The 15,281-nt window shown below is 45.1% G+C and overlaps 1 long non-coding RNA gene across 4 annotated transcripts in view; it reads right to left on the bottom strand.

The window, feature by feature from the left end:
* The window catches only part of LOC132814814 (uncharacterized), a 38,914-nt gene extending 23,987 nt beyond the window's left edge, over nucleotides 1-14,927 (bottom strand). For 2 of the 4 annotated variants that reach the window (XR_009644505.1, XR_009644504.1), the window contains exons 1-5: nucleotides 14,875-14,927; nucleotides 14,132-14,238; nucleotides 10,733-10,949; nucleotides 6,381-6,485; nucleotides 1,378-1,484 (exon numbers count right to left, since the gene is read on the bottom strand). This is a non-coding gene — a long non-coding RNA (uncharacterized LOC132814814). The remainder of the gene's footprint in view (nucleotides 1-1,377; nucleotides 1,485-6,380; nucleotides 6,486-10,732; nucleotides 10,950-14,131; nucleotides 14,239-14,874) is intronic. The other 2 variants (XR_009644507.1, XR_009644506.1) reach the window with 2 other exon arrangements.
* Nucleotides 14,928-15,281: the final 354 nt, after the last annotated feature.

Raw genomic sequence — 15,281 nt, 5'->3', positions numbered from 1 at the left:
AGTTAAGTGATCCCACAACCAATGGATCAGATCAGAGCTCTGCAGTACTGCCACACCCAGTTGTGAACGGTGATGGACAATAAAACAACTCACTGCAGGAAGCATCACAGATATCCCCACCCTTACTGATGGAGGGGCCCCACACATCCATGCACCAGATAAGTCAAAAGCATTTGCAGCCAGAAGTGGGATGCTCCATCTCAGCCTTCTCCAGTGGTTTCCAACATCACAGATGTGAGTTTTAAGCCAGTTTCATTCAGTTTGAATAACATCAAGAAGTGGTTAAGTAGTGCAAAGGCTACGGGCCCTGCCAATATCCTGGCAATAATACTAATGCCTTGTGCTCCAGAACTTGCCACCCGCCAAGCCAAGTACCGCTCCAGCACTGGCATCTACTGACATTGTGGAACATTGCCCAGGCATGTTCAACAGAAAACACAGGGCAATCCAACCAAGCCAATTTCCCTCCGTCAGTCCACACTCGATCAGCAGTAAAGTGATGGAAGTTGTCACCAACAGGGCTACCAAGCAGCAGCTGCTCAGCAACAGCCAGCTGAGTGACACTCATTTCAGGCTCCACCATGGCCACTCAGCTCCCGATTGTGTTACCGCCTGATTCACAACCTGACAACCAGCTGAATCCCAGAGGTGTGGTGAGGTCAGGGGGACAAGACCACTATTTCGAGCTGATTCTAACATTGTATTAGCTCATATACTCTCATCCACCTTGTGTTATCTCCAGACTTCCTTATACAAACACACTCCTGGCCAACTTCCCACATTCAACCTCCCTGTTATCTCAAGAAAAACTAAATCTCTGCCCAAGTACTTCCTCGTACCAAAACTTGTTGATCCATCAAAAGGCTGCTATTCATAATCAACAACATAGAGCCACAGAGATGTACAGCATGGAAACAGACCTTTCGACCCAACCTGTCCATGCCGAACAGATATCCCAACCCAATCTAGTCTCACCTGCCAGTATCCGGCCCACATCCCTCAATTTAAAATTCTCACCCTTGATATAATTCCTGGTTGTGACCATCCCTAGCTCGCTGCATCACACACCCTTTGAGAACTCGACAACCCATTCTGTTCGAGACTCCCAATGACCTGTTAATTCATTACCTCACCTGGGTGGCTGCTTTTACAGTTGCCAAAGCAACAAGCTCTGAAATTCACAGCCAAAACCTCACAGGTCTGCTTTCCTCCTTTAAGACATTCCTCAAAACCTACTTCTCTGGCCTTGTCTAAAGTTTCCAATAATATTTGTGTGAAATTATAAGCATGATAATAAAACTACAAACTGTTCCTGATTTGGACATTATCTTCAAATCATCGCTGTTGCTGTAATGAATAATCTGTAAAGTCTCTTACCCAACCACATTGTGGGAGCACCTTCACCACACAAACTGCAGCTGTACAAGAAAGTCAAACATCACCCTCTCCCCAGGCAACAGGGCTTTGGCATTAATCACTGGGATCTGTGGAAGGAGAAACACAATTGATGTTTCAGGGAGTGCAAAACGGATTACAGGGAACGAAAATGATGCAGAATTTAGAGTCAGAAACGGAAGGAAAATACACTTGCTCATCGGAAAAAAAGAATTCTTGACTGTCAAAAATTTTCCAGAAAAAAAATTAATAAGCAGCACACGGTCAGGGGCTGGGCGGCAGTGAAAAATTAACGTATAAAAATGTCTGTAAAAGTAATAGTAAAATACACCCATTGTTCGAGACTGAGGAAGCTAGACATTAACAAAGTGGTCATGAGGGAGCCCAGCGATGAAGCAGAACAGTATAAGCTGTTATGATCCCACAGTCATAGAGATGTATAGCGCCGACACAGACCCTTCAGTCTAACTCATCCATGACAACCAGGTATCCGAACCTAATCTATTCCCATTTGCCAGCACTTGGCCCATATCCCTGTAAACGCTTACTCATCATATCATGTGTCTATTTAGACGCCTTTAACAAGTTTTATCTGTACTAGCCTCCACCACTTCCTCTGGCAGCTCATTCCACCCACTGCATGAGAGTTGTCCTTTAGGCCCCTTTGAAATTTTATCCGTTCATCCTAAAGCAATGCCTCTACTTCTGGACACCATCACTCCAAGGAAAACACCTTGTTCATTTACTCCATTCATGCCTCTCTTGATAGTATAAACCTCCATAACATCACAGGTCAGCCTATTGCACTCCAGGGAAAACAGCCCAGCCTCCAACCTCAAATCCTCCAACACTAACAACATTCTTGGAAGTCTTTTTTGAAACCTTTCAAGTTTCACAGCACCCTTCTGATAGGAGGCAGGCCAGAACTGCACACAATATTCCAAACGTGGCCTAACGAATGCCCTGTACAGCAACATGACCTCCCACATCCTGTACTCAATGTTCGAACCAATAAAGGAATATAAACTGAACACCTTCTTCACCATCCTATCTGCCTGCAACTTGACAGGCAAGGACTGTGAACCTGCAGTCCAAGGTCTCTTTGTTCCGCAAACGTCTCCAGGGCCTGGCCATTCAGTGTATAAGTCCTGCACTGATTTGCTTTTCCAAAATGCAGCACCTCACATTTATCTAAATTAAACCCCATCTGATCAATATCTCATTGTAATCTGAGGTAACCTTCTTCATTATCCACAATACCTCCAATTTTGTATGACCTGCAAACTCATTTCCGATACCAAATCATTTAAATGAATGACAAAACAAATCCAGCAATAAACATCCATTTCTCTGAGTTTGAATGTGCTCTGTAAATCCTGCCCAATGACTCTGTACCACAGAAAGGCTGCACATGCGCCTGGCAGCGCCTTGCCCCCTACAAAGCTGGCAGTTCCGCATGTATCCAGTGAATTCTTGCCCCGAATAAAGATGGTGACGCGTACACATACCTGCAGCCACACTGAGGCAATTCCCCATTTACTGAAAACACGAGACTGGGACGTTACAAAATATGTGTTTTCCGATGCGCACATTGTGTTTGTAAAACCTCTCCACTCACACAGAACCTCTCTCACCTCCTGCGGTTCCACAGACAGCCTTGATTTTTGCAGGTACCTATTCTCTGCCTGGTTACTCGTTTGTCCTTAGTGTGTTTGTACAATCACTTTGGATTCTCCTTAAACCTATTTCCGAAAGCTATCTCATGTCCCCTTTCTGCCCTCCTGGTTTACCTCGAGTATACTCCTACTGCCCCTATACTCCTCTAGGGATTCTCACAAACACAGCTCTCTGTTCCTGCCAAATGCCTCCTTCATTTTCCTGACCAGGCCCTCAATTTCTTTCGACAGGCAGCATTCCCTACACCTCCCAGCCTTGGCCTTAACAGGAACATACTGTCTATATACTCTCATTCTGGCAGGCCTGTGGAGGCAATAGCAGATGAGGACAGAGAAACAATCATTCCCAGTAAAGAGGCAATGTTGGGAAAGATAACCGCCTCAAGGTAGCTGGGTCTCCTGGCCCTGATGGAATGCATTCGAGGGACTAAAGGAGATGGGGGTGGGCGGGGGGGGGGGGGGGGGGAAGAATAACAAACTCGTGATAATTCACTAAAATTTGTTGGATTCTGGGATGGTTTTGACAGACTGGAAGCTGCAAATGTGGTGCCACTATTTTTCAAAAAGGACCTGTTAGCTTAACTTCTGCAGTGGAGAAAATGCTCGAATCTCTCAAGGAAGTAGTGGTGAGATATCGGGGTAGAAATTGTCTCATTTCGCAGACACAGCATGGATTCATGAAAGGCAGGTCACGTTTAATGGATTTACTGGAATTATTTGAGGATACAATGAGGTGGATGTGGTGTACCTGGATTTCCAGAAGGTATTCGATACGTTGCCACACAAAAGGCTGCTGTATAAGGTAAAGATACACAGCATTATGGGTAATTATCATTGATACAGGATCGGTTCACCAACATAATAAAGAATGGGGATAAACGGGTGTTTGGATTAGTGTTGACACTACAACTGTTTGCAATTTACACAAATGTTTTGGAGTTGAGGACCAAGTGTACGGTGTCAGAGTTCACATTTGATACAAAGATGAGTAAAGCAATGTCTGCAGAGTCCATTCCAAGTCTGCACAGGGATACAGATCAATTAAGTGAGTGGGTAAGGATCTGGCAAATGGAGTTCAATGTTGGGATATGTGAGGTCATCCATTTGGGTCGGACTAACAGCAAACTGGATGATGAAATGGTGAAAACATGCAGCAGGCTGCTGTGCAGAGGGAGCTGGGTGTCCTTGTGTATGAATCACAGGAAGCTGGTTTGCAGGTACAGCAGGTAATTAAGGCAGTGAAGGGAATATTGTCCTTCATTGCTAGAGGGATGGTTATGCTGCAGCTGTACAGGGGGCTGGGGAGGCCACACCTGGAGTACTGTGTACAGGTTTGATCCCCTTACATTAGCGAGGATGTACTGGCACTAGAGGGAGTGCAGAGGAGGGTCACTAGTTTGAGTTGGGAGTTGAGAGCGTTGGTGTATGTGGAGAGATTGAGAAAACATGTTCTATACTCATTGTAATTTAGAAGAATGGGACGTTGGATAGGAAACAAATAAAATTATGAGGGGAGGAGATAAGACAGAAGCAGGGAGGCTACTTCCACTGGGGACTGGTCCAACTCCAGAGCCTCAAAACAAGGGGGAGCAGATTTAGGACTGAGATCAGGAGGAGCTTCTTCAGCTAAAGGGTTGTGAATCTGTGGCGTTTCCTGCTGACTGCAGCATTTAAATGCTTTTCAGGCAAAATGTAGATTTGTGAACAGGAAATGAATTAAGGGTTATGGTGGGAGATCGGGAACGTGGAGCTGAGGCCATGAAAAGATCAGCCCTGATCTTATTGAATGGTAGAGCAGGCTGGAGGGGCCAGGTGAAAGTTCTTGCCTCGTGCCATCAAAATCAGCCTTTGTCCAATTCAGAACCTTAACATGTAGATCTGGTCTATTATTTTCTGTAACTATTTTAAAACTAGTAGAATTATCAGAGAATCCCAACAGTGTGGAAGCAGGTCATTCAGCCCATCACACTGATACTGACCCTGAGAGCCTCCTCACCTCCCCCAGTAACATTGCATTTCCCAGGGCCACCCAACCTACACATGCCTGAACATTATGGACAATTCAGCCTGGACAATCCACCCAACCTGCACATCCCTGAACACTGTGGACAATTCAGCCTGGATAATCCAACCTATCCTGCACATCTTTGGACTGTGGGAGGAAACCAGAGAACCCAGACAAAATCCATGCAGAATACCCCAATAAGGTGGTCATCCCTTTCTTATTTCCCAGTTCCAACGAAATAACTTCAATGGGCGTACTCCCAGCAATATCTTCCCTAAGCAAAAACATAATGCTATCCTGAATCAAAAATGCTACTCCCCCTCCTCTCTTGTCCCCCTTTCTATTCTTCCTATAGCATCTATACCCTGGAACATTAAGCTGCCAGTCCTATCCATCCCTGAGTGATGCCTCTGTAATTGCTATAATATCCCAGTGCCATGTTCAAAACCATACCCTGAGCTCATCTGCCTTCCCTGTCAGGCCTCTTCTATTGAAGTAAATGCAGTGCAACTGCTCAGTCCGACTTCATTCTGTGCCTTGCCCTTGCCTGCCTTGACTATTTGACTTCTGAACTGTACCAGCCTCAGACATACTCTTTCCTCACTATCTTATTGGGTTTACACCCACTCCCTCACTGGTTTAATGCCTCCCAAGTATCACTAATATCTCCCTGTCTGGATGTTAACACCTTCCAATTCAGGTACAATCCATCCTTATGCAGGTCAACTCTACTCCAGAGGAGATCACAATGATCCATAGAAAATGTGAATCCTTTTCCCCTGCACCAGCTCCTTAGCCACTCATCCAGCATCTCCTCCTCCTCTGTAATATGGACATTTTTCAAGATGTCACCATTTATTTCCTCACATTCTATATCTCCCATGTACTTCTTCACAGTAAACACTGGTTTCCTATCTCGCCCATGGCCTGCAGCTCCACACAATGGCTGTCTTGCTGATCTTGGAGGGTCTCTATTTTCTCCCTAGTTAGCCTTTTTTTCTTCATGTATTTATAGAAGCCCTTCGGATTATTCTTAAACCTATTCGCCAAAGCTATCTCACGTCCCTTTTTTGCCTCCTGATTTCCCTCTTAATTATACCCCTACTGCCTTTATACTCAATTTTTTTGGATTGGAATAAATGCAAAATATAACAACCTGACAAAACAAACGAGGGCAGGACTTGCTCTCAATAAAGGTAGGGCCTTGAGTAGTGATATGGGAACAGAGAGACCGAGGGCTTCACGTCTTAGAAGTTTGTGTTACATGTAGACAGGGTGGTTAATAAGGTGCTAAGCACACTTACCTTCATTGTTCAGACCTTGGAGTACAGGAGTTGGGACGTTATGTTGAGGATGTACAGGACGTTGGGGAGGCCTCTTCTGGAATACTCTGTCCAGTTCTGGTTGTGCTGTTATGGGAAGGATATTATTAAATTGGAGCAGGTTCAGAAGAGATTTACCAGCATGTTGCCGTGAATGGAGGAATTGTGTTCTAGGGAGAGGCTGGGAACTTTTTCACTGGCATGCACGAGGTTGAGGCGAGAGCTTATTCGAGGTTTATAAAATTAGAAAGAGTGTAGATCAGGGTGAATAGCCGGGGGAGAGGGGGATTCAAAACTTGGGTGCATTCATTTTGAGAAGAAATGAGAAAGATTTGAGAAAATACATGAAGGTTTTAATAAAAAAGATACACGTGTGGAATGAACTTCCAGAGGAAGTGGTAGCTGTGAATACAATTACAATATTGAAAAGACATTCAGATAAGTACATAAATAGGAAATATTTGGATGGATGTGGACCAAGCGGAGGCAGGTACAATTAGTTCAGTTTGGAATTATGGTCGGCATGGACTGGTTGGACCACAGGGCCTGTTTCCTTGCTGTATCACATTATGACTCTAATCCTCACGATCCCTAAATTCCTCCATCCTCAACTCGCCTGATCAATGTCACCTAAACTATCCTCACAACTCTTCCTTATTTATATAATTCCTCACAAGCCACAGAACGCTCCCTATCTCACGTCCTCCAGTTTCTCAAATCTCTGCGATATGTGCCTTTCTTTAGTTCCAACCTTGAGGATGCCCTCATTCACTCCGATTGGTTGGAGGACAAACTGGTACGACCTGGTCCTCCAGTACTGCCCTCTGGCCCTATTGGCCTGCGCTGACATCACTCACCTCACAATGGGCCCCGGATGATTGGTGGGATTCTCCCTCTCTCTGCTCTGGGATGAGCTTCATCATTCACAGTGAATGGGACAGTATCACAGAGCACAGGGACTGGGGGCTATTCAGCCCATTGGGGCTGTACTCTCTCCCTCTAGAAATGCTGCAAATCTGTCCCAATTCCCTTCCCATTTGCCCATAGCACCCCAAATCTTCCCTTAAAAGGTAAAATTCCAAATCTGTTTATGAATAATTGCTGAGTCTGTCCAGCTGCCGTTCAGACTATTCCAGATGCTCAGAACTTACTGAAGAACATAATGTTCACATATTCACTTATTATTTGCCAATTACCTGAAAATAGTTACTAAAATTGTGATATTGTTAACAATTCCCCTCTCTGCAAATTAAATATCTTAGAAACAAATTTGCAGCTGATCAAAATCACTGCTTAACCTTCTCAGCTCCAAGAACAATTATCTGTGCTTCTGCTAGCTCTCCACAAAAGAGGAACACATCTTATTTTCATTTATTAGTGTCACAGAGATGTACAGCACAGAAACAGACCTTTGGTCCAATTTGTCCATGCCAACTAGGAATCCTCAACAACTGGAGCCCCATTTGCCAGCGATTGGTCCGTATCACTTAAACCCTTCCTGTCCATGTACCCAATCAGATGCCTTTCAAATGTTGTAATTGTATCAGCCTCCACTACCTCATCTGGCAGCTCATTCCACACACACACCACACACAGCTTGAAAACTTTGCCCCTTAGATCCGTTTTAAATCTTTGCCCTCTCAACTTAAGCCCATGCGATTGTTTTGAACCCACCTAACTGGGGGGAAAAGACCCTGGCTGTTCACCATATCCATGCCCCTCATGATTTTATAAATCCCCATGAAGTCACCTCTCAGTCTTTGACTCTCCAGGGAAATTAACCCTGGCCTATTCAGCCTCTCCCTGTAGCCCAAATCCTCCAATCCTAGCAAAGTCTTTGTAAATCTTGTCTGAACGCTTTCAAGATTCACAACATCCTTCCCAGAACAGGGGATTTCGAACTTAAAACGTAATTCCTGAAATGGCTTAATCAATGTCCTGTCCAGCCACAATTTGACATCCCAGCTTCTGTACTCAATGCATTGACCAATAAATATAAGCATACCAAACCCCACCTTCACTAGCCTGCCTATCTATGACTGTACTTTCAAGGAGCAATGAACCTGCATTCCATGGTCTCTATGTTCAGCAACATTCCCAAGGACTTTACCATTAAGTGTATGAGTCCTGCCCCGATTTGCCTTTCCAAAATCCAATAGCTTACATTTGTCTAAATTGAACCCAGTCTGCCATTCCTCGCCCCAATGGCCCATCTGGTCAAGATTCTGTTGTATTCTGAACTAACCTTCTTCATTGTCCACTACACCTCCAATTTTGGTGTCTTCTGTAAACCTACTGACCATATCTCATATTCACATCCAAGTCAATTATTTAAGGACCCAATATCCATTCCTGCAACACGCTGCTGCTCACAGGCCTCCAGTCCACAAATCAACCCTCTGCACCACCCTCTGCCTCCTACCTTCAAGCCAGTTTTGTATCCAAATGGCTAGTTCTCTCAACATTTCATGTTATCTAACCTTGCTAACCAGTCTGCTTTGTGGAACATCGTTCAGTGTCCATATAGACAACATTCACAATCTGCCTTCATCAATCATCTTTGTCACATCTTCAAAAAAAACCTCAATCAATTTAGAGAGAGAATTTCCCACACACAAAGCCATGCTATCTATCCCTAACCATTCCTCGTCTTTCCAAATACATGTAAATTCTGTCCCTCAGAATCCCTTCCAACAACTTGCCTGCCACTGACTTCAGGCTCACTGTTTTCTTGTTCCCTGGCCTTTCCTTACCACCTTTTTAAATAATGGCACATGCCTTCCAGCACCTCACCTGTCACCAATGACATTATAAACATCTCAGTGAGGGGCACTGCTATCACATTCCTAGCTTTCCACAAATGTCTGGGATACACATTAACAGGTCCCAGGGATTTATCCACCTCGATATGATTCAACACATCCAGTACTACCTCGTCTGTAATATGGTCAGGAGCCGGGCAGCAGTGGACAATTCATTTATTGAAAGGTCTGTGAACATAACAGTAAAATACTAAACAGAGCAAAAATACACTCAGAGACTGAGGAAGCTAGATAGTGAACAAGTGGACATCAAGGTGCTCAGAGGCGAATCGGAGCAGTTTTATGATCCCACAGTCAGAGATGTCTAGCACCGAAACAGACTCTTCAGTCCAACCCGTCTATGCCAACCAAATATTCGAACCTAATCTATTCCCATTTGCCAGCACTTGGCCGGCATCCCTCTGAACCCTTCCTATTCAACTGCCTTTGAAATGTTACAATTTTTGTTGCCCTTTAGGTCCCTGTTGAATTTTCCCCTCTCACCCTTAACCTATATCCTCTAGTTCTGGGCTCCACCACCCCAGGGTAAACACCTGGTCTATTTACGCTATCCATGCCCCTCACGATTATATAAATCTCTTCAAAATTACACCTCAGCCTATGACACTCCAGGGAAAATGGCCCCAGTCCCTATTATGCCTCTCCCTGCAACTCAAATCCTCCAACCCTGGCAACATCCTTGAAAATCAATTCTCAAACCTTTCAAGTTTCAGTGCCTCCTTCTGATAATAGGGAGACCAGAATTGCACACAATATTCCAAAAGTGGCCTAACCAATGTCCTGTCCAGCTCCTGTACTCAACGCTCTGACCAACAAAGGGAAGCATACCAAATGCCTTCTTCACTATCCTATCGACCTGTGACTCTACTTTCAAGGAACTGTGAACCTGCATTCCAAGGTCTCTTTGTTCAGCAAGACTCTCCAAGACCTTACAATTCAGTGTGAGAGTCCTGCTCGGATTTGCTTTTCTAAAATGCTGCACCTCACATTTATCTAAATTAAACTGTATCTTCCACTCCCCAGCCCATTGGCCCATCTGATCAATATCCCATTGTATTCTGAGACACCCTCTATCACTGACCATAATATCAACAATTTTGGTGTCATCTGCAAACTTACTAACGGTACCGCCTCTATTCACATCCAAATCATTTAAATGAATGACGGAACAATTCCACAGAAAAACAAAAATCCATTTCCCTGTGTGTGAATGAGCTCTGTGTAAATCCTGCCCCATGACTCTCTATCAGGGAGGGCTGCACATACTCCCCTCTGAACTTTGCCCCCTACAAAGATGGCGGCTGCACGTGTCCAGTGAATCGTTGCCCCGAATAAAGATGGCGGCGCTGACTCGAGTCAATCGCGAAATGAGGCATTTTCCCGTTTACTGCCAAAACGAGACTGTAAATTTCAAATTTGTCTTTTCCGATGTGCACCAAATGTTCGCAAAACCTCTCAGCCTAGACCGTCACCGTTTCCCTCCCGCTTGCTGCTGTTTATTTCTTTCCTTACCGACAGCTCTCCGCCCGCACAGCCGCGCTGTCCGCGAGGATGATCACGTGGTATAATCAAGTCCCGCCTCTCATTCACTCTGATTGGTCGGAGGGCCAACCGCCTCGCCAGGTCCTCCAGCCCCGCCCCTGTACGTCCATTGGTCCACCGCTGACATCAATCATCTTGTGACCATTGTTGGCTGGAGCATGCGCACTGCTTCGTGGCTTTTGTTGCTCTGCATAGAATGAGGGACAAAGTTAAAAAAACACGGTGCTTTTGGACGATGTCACCTCCTGGCAGTATGTAGGTGAGATACAGGAGGGGCCAAGGATACATCCTTGAGGGACACAAAATACAAGGAATTCAGAAAGGAAAGGGATTGTGGAGATGGAGCAGGATTTACAAATGATGGTGAGGTCAAATGTTAGTTTTTTTTTGCAGAATGGATGAGAAGGACATAACCAGAAAAGACAGACAGACAGAACAAGGAACAATATCTGTGAATTGGCGAGGGGGAGTGATGAGGAGGAAACAGAGTTGGAATGTCTGTGGTTTAGCGAGACAAGTAAAAGATCAAGATGAGCTCTGATAAGACTTGACAAGAGACTGGAGAAAGATGTAAGTTTGGGACAAAAACCAGGAACACCATGTGAGGCAGTTTGTCTCAGTGGGCTAGTGGGTGGGAGGGAAGCAGCAGAGGCAGCTGGTCAGATTATCTCCGTCTTAGTGACAGAGAAACTCAATGTGCTCCTTGCTCTTGTTGTTGGAGGGAAGGATGGAGGAGACAGGATGGTGGGCAGTGTTTTACAAAGAAACAAAACCAGGGTTAGTGATATATAAAATGAGTGAACAAACCTAATGTATTTAACTTTTATCCAGAATATTAAAATGTACAACTGAAGTCCTTGTCCGAATCCCAGCTCGGCAGATGGTAGAATCGGAATTCAAGAAAAAATAACTGGAATTAGGAATCTCCTGATCTCCATGGAAACATTGTCAATGGCGAAAAAAATACTGCCAACCTGACAGTCGCCCAACAAGCTACTCACTGTAGTAATCACTGCAAAGTCTCAACAAAGGAATGAAACTGGATGGACCACTTGGCATCGAACAGGGCATTAGGAAATACAACCACAGAATCAGCCTGCTCGATGGTGTAATGTCCTGCTCACTGACATCTGGTTTTTTGTGCCAAAATGTGGCGAGCTGTCTCACAGACTAGTCAAGGAACAGCCTGACATAGTCATACTCACAGCGTAATCCCTTACAGATAATGGCCAGACACCAACATCACCATCCCTAGATATCGAGAGTGTGATGATGGAAAAGCATAACAAGGTCAGGCAGCATCTGAGGAGAAGGAGAATCAACGTTTCGAGCCTAAGCCCTTCATCAGCCTGACCTGCTGTGCTTTTCTAGCACCATACTCTCGACTCTGATCTCCAGCATCTGCGGTCTTCACTTTCTCCTGAAGTCTCTGGATATGTCCTGTCCCACCAGCAGGACAGACCAGGCAGAGGTGATGGCACAGTGGTGTACACACAGGGACCATTTGCCCTGGGAGTACTCAGTATTGACTTTGGACACCAGGAAGTCTCATGGCTCCTGCTGATTACCACGTACCGTGCACCCTCGGCTGATGAATCAGCGCTTCTCCATGTTGAACAACACTTGGAGGAAGCACTAAGGCAATAAAATGGTTACAAGCCTACTCTGGGTACAGGATTTCAATGTCCTCTACCAAGAGTAGCTCAGCAGCAGGATTACTGACTGAGCTGGTCGGGTCCTCAAGGACATAACTGCTCAACTGGGTTTGCAGCAGGCGATAACGGAACCAGCAAGAAGGAAAAACATACTAGACCTTATGAGTATGAATCTACCAGCTGCAAATGCATCTGTCCATGATAGTATCGGTAAGAGAGACCATCCCACAGTCTTTTTGGAGACAAAGCCCCACCTTAAAGTTGAGAAAAACTTCCATTGAGCTGAGTGGTACTAACAATGTGCTAAATGGGACAGATGTAGGAACTCAAACTGGATCTCTCTGAGGCACTGTGGGATAACAACAGCAGCAGAACTGTACTCCAGCACAATCTGTAACCTCATGGGTTTGTACATCCCGCACTTACCCATCACAATGGACAGGAAAGGAGGGCATGCCATGACCAGCACCAGGCATACCTAAAAATGAAGTGCCAACCTGGTGAAGCTACCAAACAGGACTATCTGCATTTTAAACAGCATCAGCAGCAAGCAACAGAGCTAAGTGATCCTACATCCAATGGAGTGGATCAGGGCTCTGCAGTTCTGCCACACCCAGTTATGAACAGTGATGGACAATTAAACAACTCGTTGCAGGAAGCACCACAGATATCCCCACCCTTACTGATGGAGGGGTCTCACACATCCATGCAAAAGGTAAGATAACAGCATTTGCAGCAACTTTCAGCCAGATGCAAAGTGAGATAATCCATCTCAGCCTTCTCCGGTGTTTCCTAACATCACAGATGTGAGCTTTAAGCCAGTTCAATTTAGTTTGAGTAATGCCGAGAAATGGTTAAGTAGTGTTAAGGTTATGGGTCCTGCTAACATTCTGGCAATAATACTGATAAGTTCTGGAGCGCAAACTGCCACCCACCAAACCACGTACTGCTCCAGCACTGGCATCTACTGACAATGTGGAACATTGCCCAGGCATGTACAACACAAAAACACAAGGCAAATCCAACCCAGGAAATTTCCCGCTGTCAGTCCACACTCGATCAGTAGTAAAGTGATGGAAGATGTTATCAACAGGGCTATCAAGCAGCAGCTGCTCAGCAACAGCCAGCTGAGTGACACTCATTTTAGGCTCCACCAGGGCCACTCAGCTCCCGATTGTGTTACTGCCCTGATTCACAACCAGCTGAATCCCAGAGGTGAGGTGAGAGTGACAGCCCAGTCCCACTCCCAACACCACTATTTCTAGCTGATTCCACCCTCACCTCAGCTCAGCTCATATACTCAAACTCTCATCCATTGTGTGTTATCTCCAGACTTAATTATCCAAACACACTCCTGGCCAGCCTCCCAAATTCAACCTTCCTGTAATCTCAAGAAAAATTGCAAGCTCTATCGCCCACGTGCTCACTTCTCCCCAAACATGTTCATCTGTCAAACAGATCCTATTCATAAGCAGCAACAATTTAAAATTCTCATTCTTGATTTGATTCCTGGCTGTGATAACCCCTAGCTCCCTGCACCACACATCCTTTGAGACCTCGACAACCCATTTTCTTTGAGACTCCCATTACTTCAACTGATGATAAAACTACAAACTGTTTTTGATTTAAAGTCTGATTGAAGTCTGTTTTTGATTTGGACATTATCTTCACATCATCACTGTGGCTGTAATGAATAATCTGTAATGTCTCTTACCCAACCACATTGTGGGAGCACCTTCACCCCACAAACTGCAGCTGTACAAGAAAGTCAAGCATCACCCTCTCCCCAGGCAACAGGGCTTTGGCATTAATCACTGGGATCTGTGGAAGGAGAAACACAGTTGATGTTTCAGGGAGAGCAAAACGGATTACAGGGAATGAAAATGATGCAGAATTTGATAGTCAGAAATGGAAGGAAAATACACTTGCTTATTGGAAAAAAGAATTCTTGACTGTCAAAAATATTGAAGATAAAAGTAATCTGATAATAGAGCAGCACATGGTCAGGGGCTGGGCCACAGTGAAAAACTCATTTACAAAGGGTCTATAAAAGTAATAATACAGTATTAAACAGACCAAAAATACCCCCATGGTTGGAGACTGAGGAAGCTAGACATTGACAAAGTGGTCCTGAGGGAGCCCAGAGGTGAATCAGAGCAGGATTGGCTGCTGTCATCACAATGACTCTGTACCAGAGAGAGGCTGCACATGCGCCTGGCTGCACCTTGCCCCCTACAAAGATGGCGGCCCCGCACGTGTCCAGTGAATCGTTGACCCGAATAAAGATGGCGGCGCTCACTCAGGCCTGCAGCCGCTGAGGCAATTCCTCATTTACTGCAAACACGGGACTGGGACGGTCACATTTGTGTTTTCCGACATGCACAATTTGTTTGTAAAACCTCTCCGCTCATAGCAACACAGCTTCTCTCCCGTTTCCCTGTTTATTTCTTTCCTTACCGTATCCTTTCGCTCCATAACTTCCCGAGCTTTCATTACAGCGACTCTGCGCCGCGCGCGAGGGTGATCACATGGTTTACTTTAGCTCCGCCCTTCATTCACTTTGATTGGTTGGAGGACTAACCTCCCGCAGATATATCGGAGGCGGAGGAATTGGAAAACGGGATGGCATTTTTGCAAGAGCTAGGGTGGGTAGAGAGTTTACTGAGGGTATGAATTCCCTTTGGGTGAGCTCTGCAGTAGATTTCCTTTATTCATGGAGGGCATTGCCTTCCTATTCATGACTGTATAGCTGTGACTGATGAATCAATGCCATCTGAATCAGTACATAAACACCCCATTTTCACAACATCTGAGATCTTTAGCACATTGTATCACACTCTTCTTTGGAAACAAAAACAAATCAT

This window comes from Hemiscyllium ocellatum, unplaced genomic scaffold (assembly GCF_020745735.1).
Source record: "Hemiscyllium ocellatum isolate sHemOce1 unplaced genomic scaffold, sHemOce1.pat.X.cur. scaffold_93_pat_ctg1, whole genome shotgun sequence".
Taxonomy (NCBI): domain Eukaryota; kingdom Metazoa; phylum Chordata; class Chondrichthyes; order Orectolobiformes; family Hemiscylliidae; genus Hemiscyllium; species Hemiscyllium ocellatum.
Note: the sequence above shows the minus strand (reverse complement) of the source record. Positions and strands in the feature narration are given on the sequence as shown.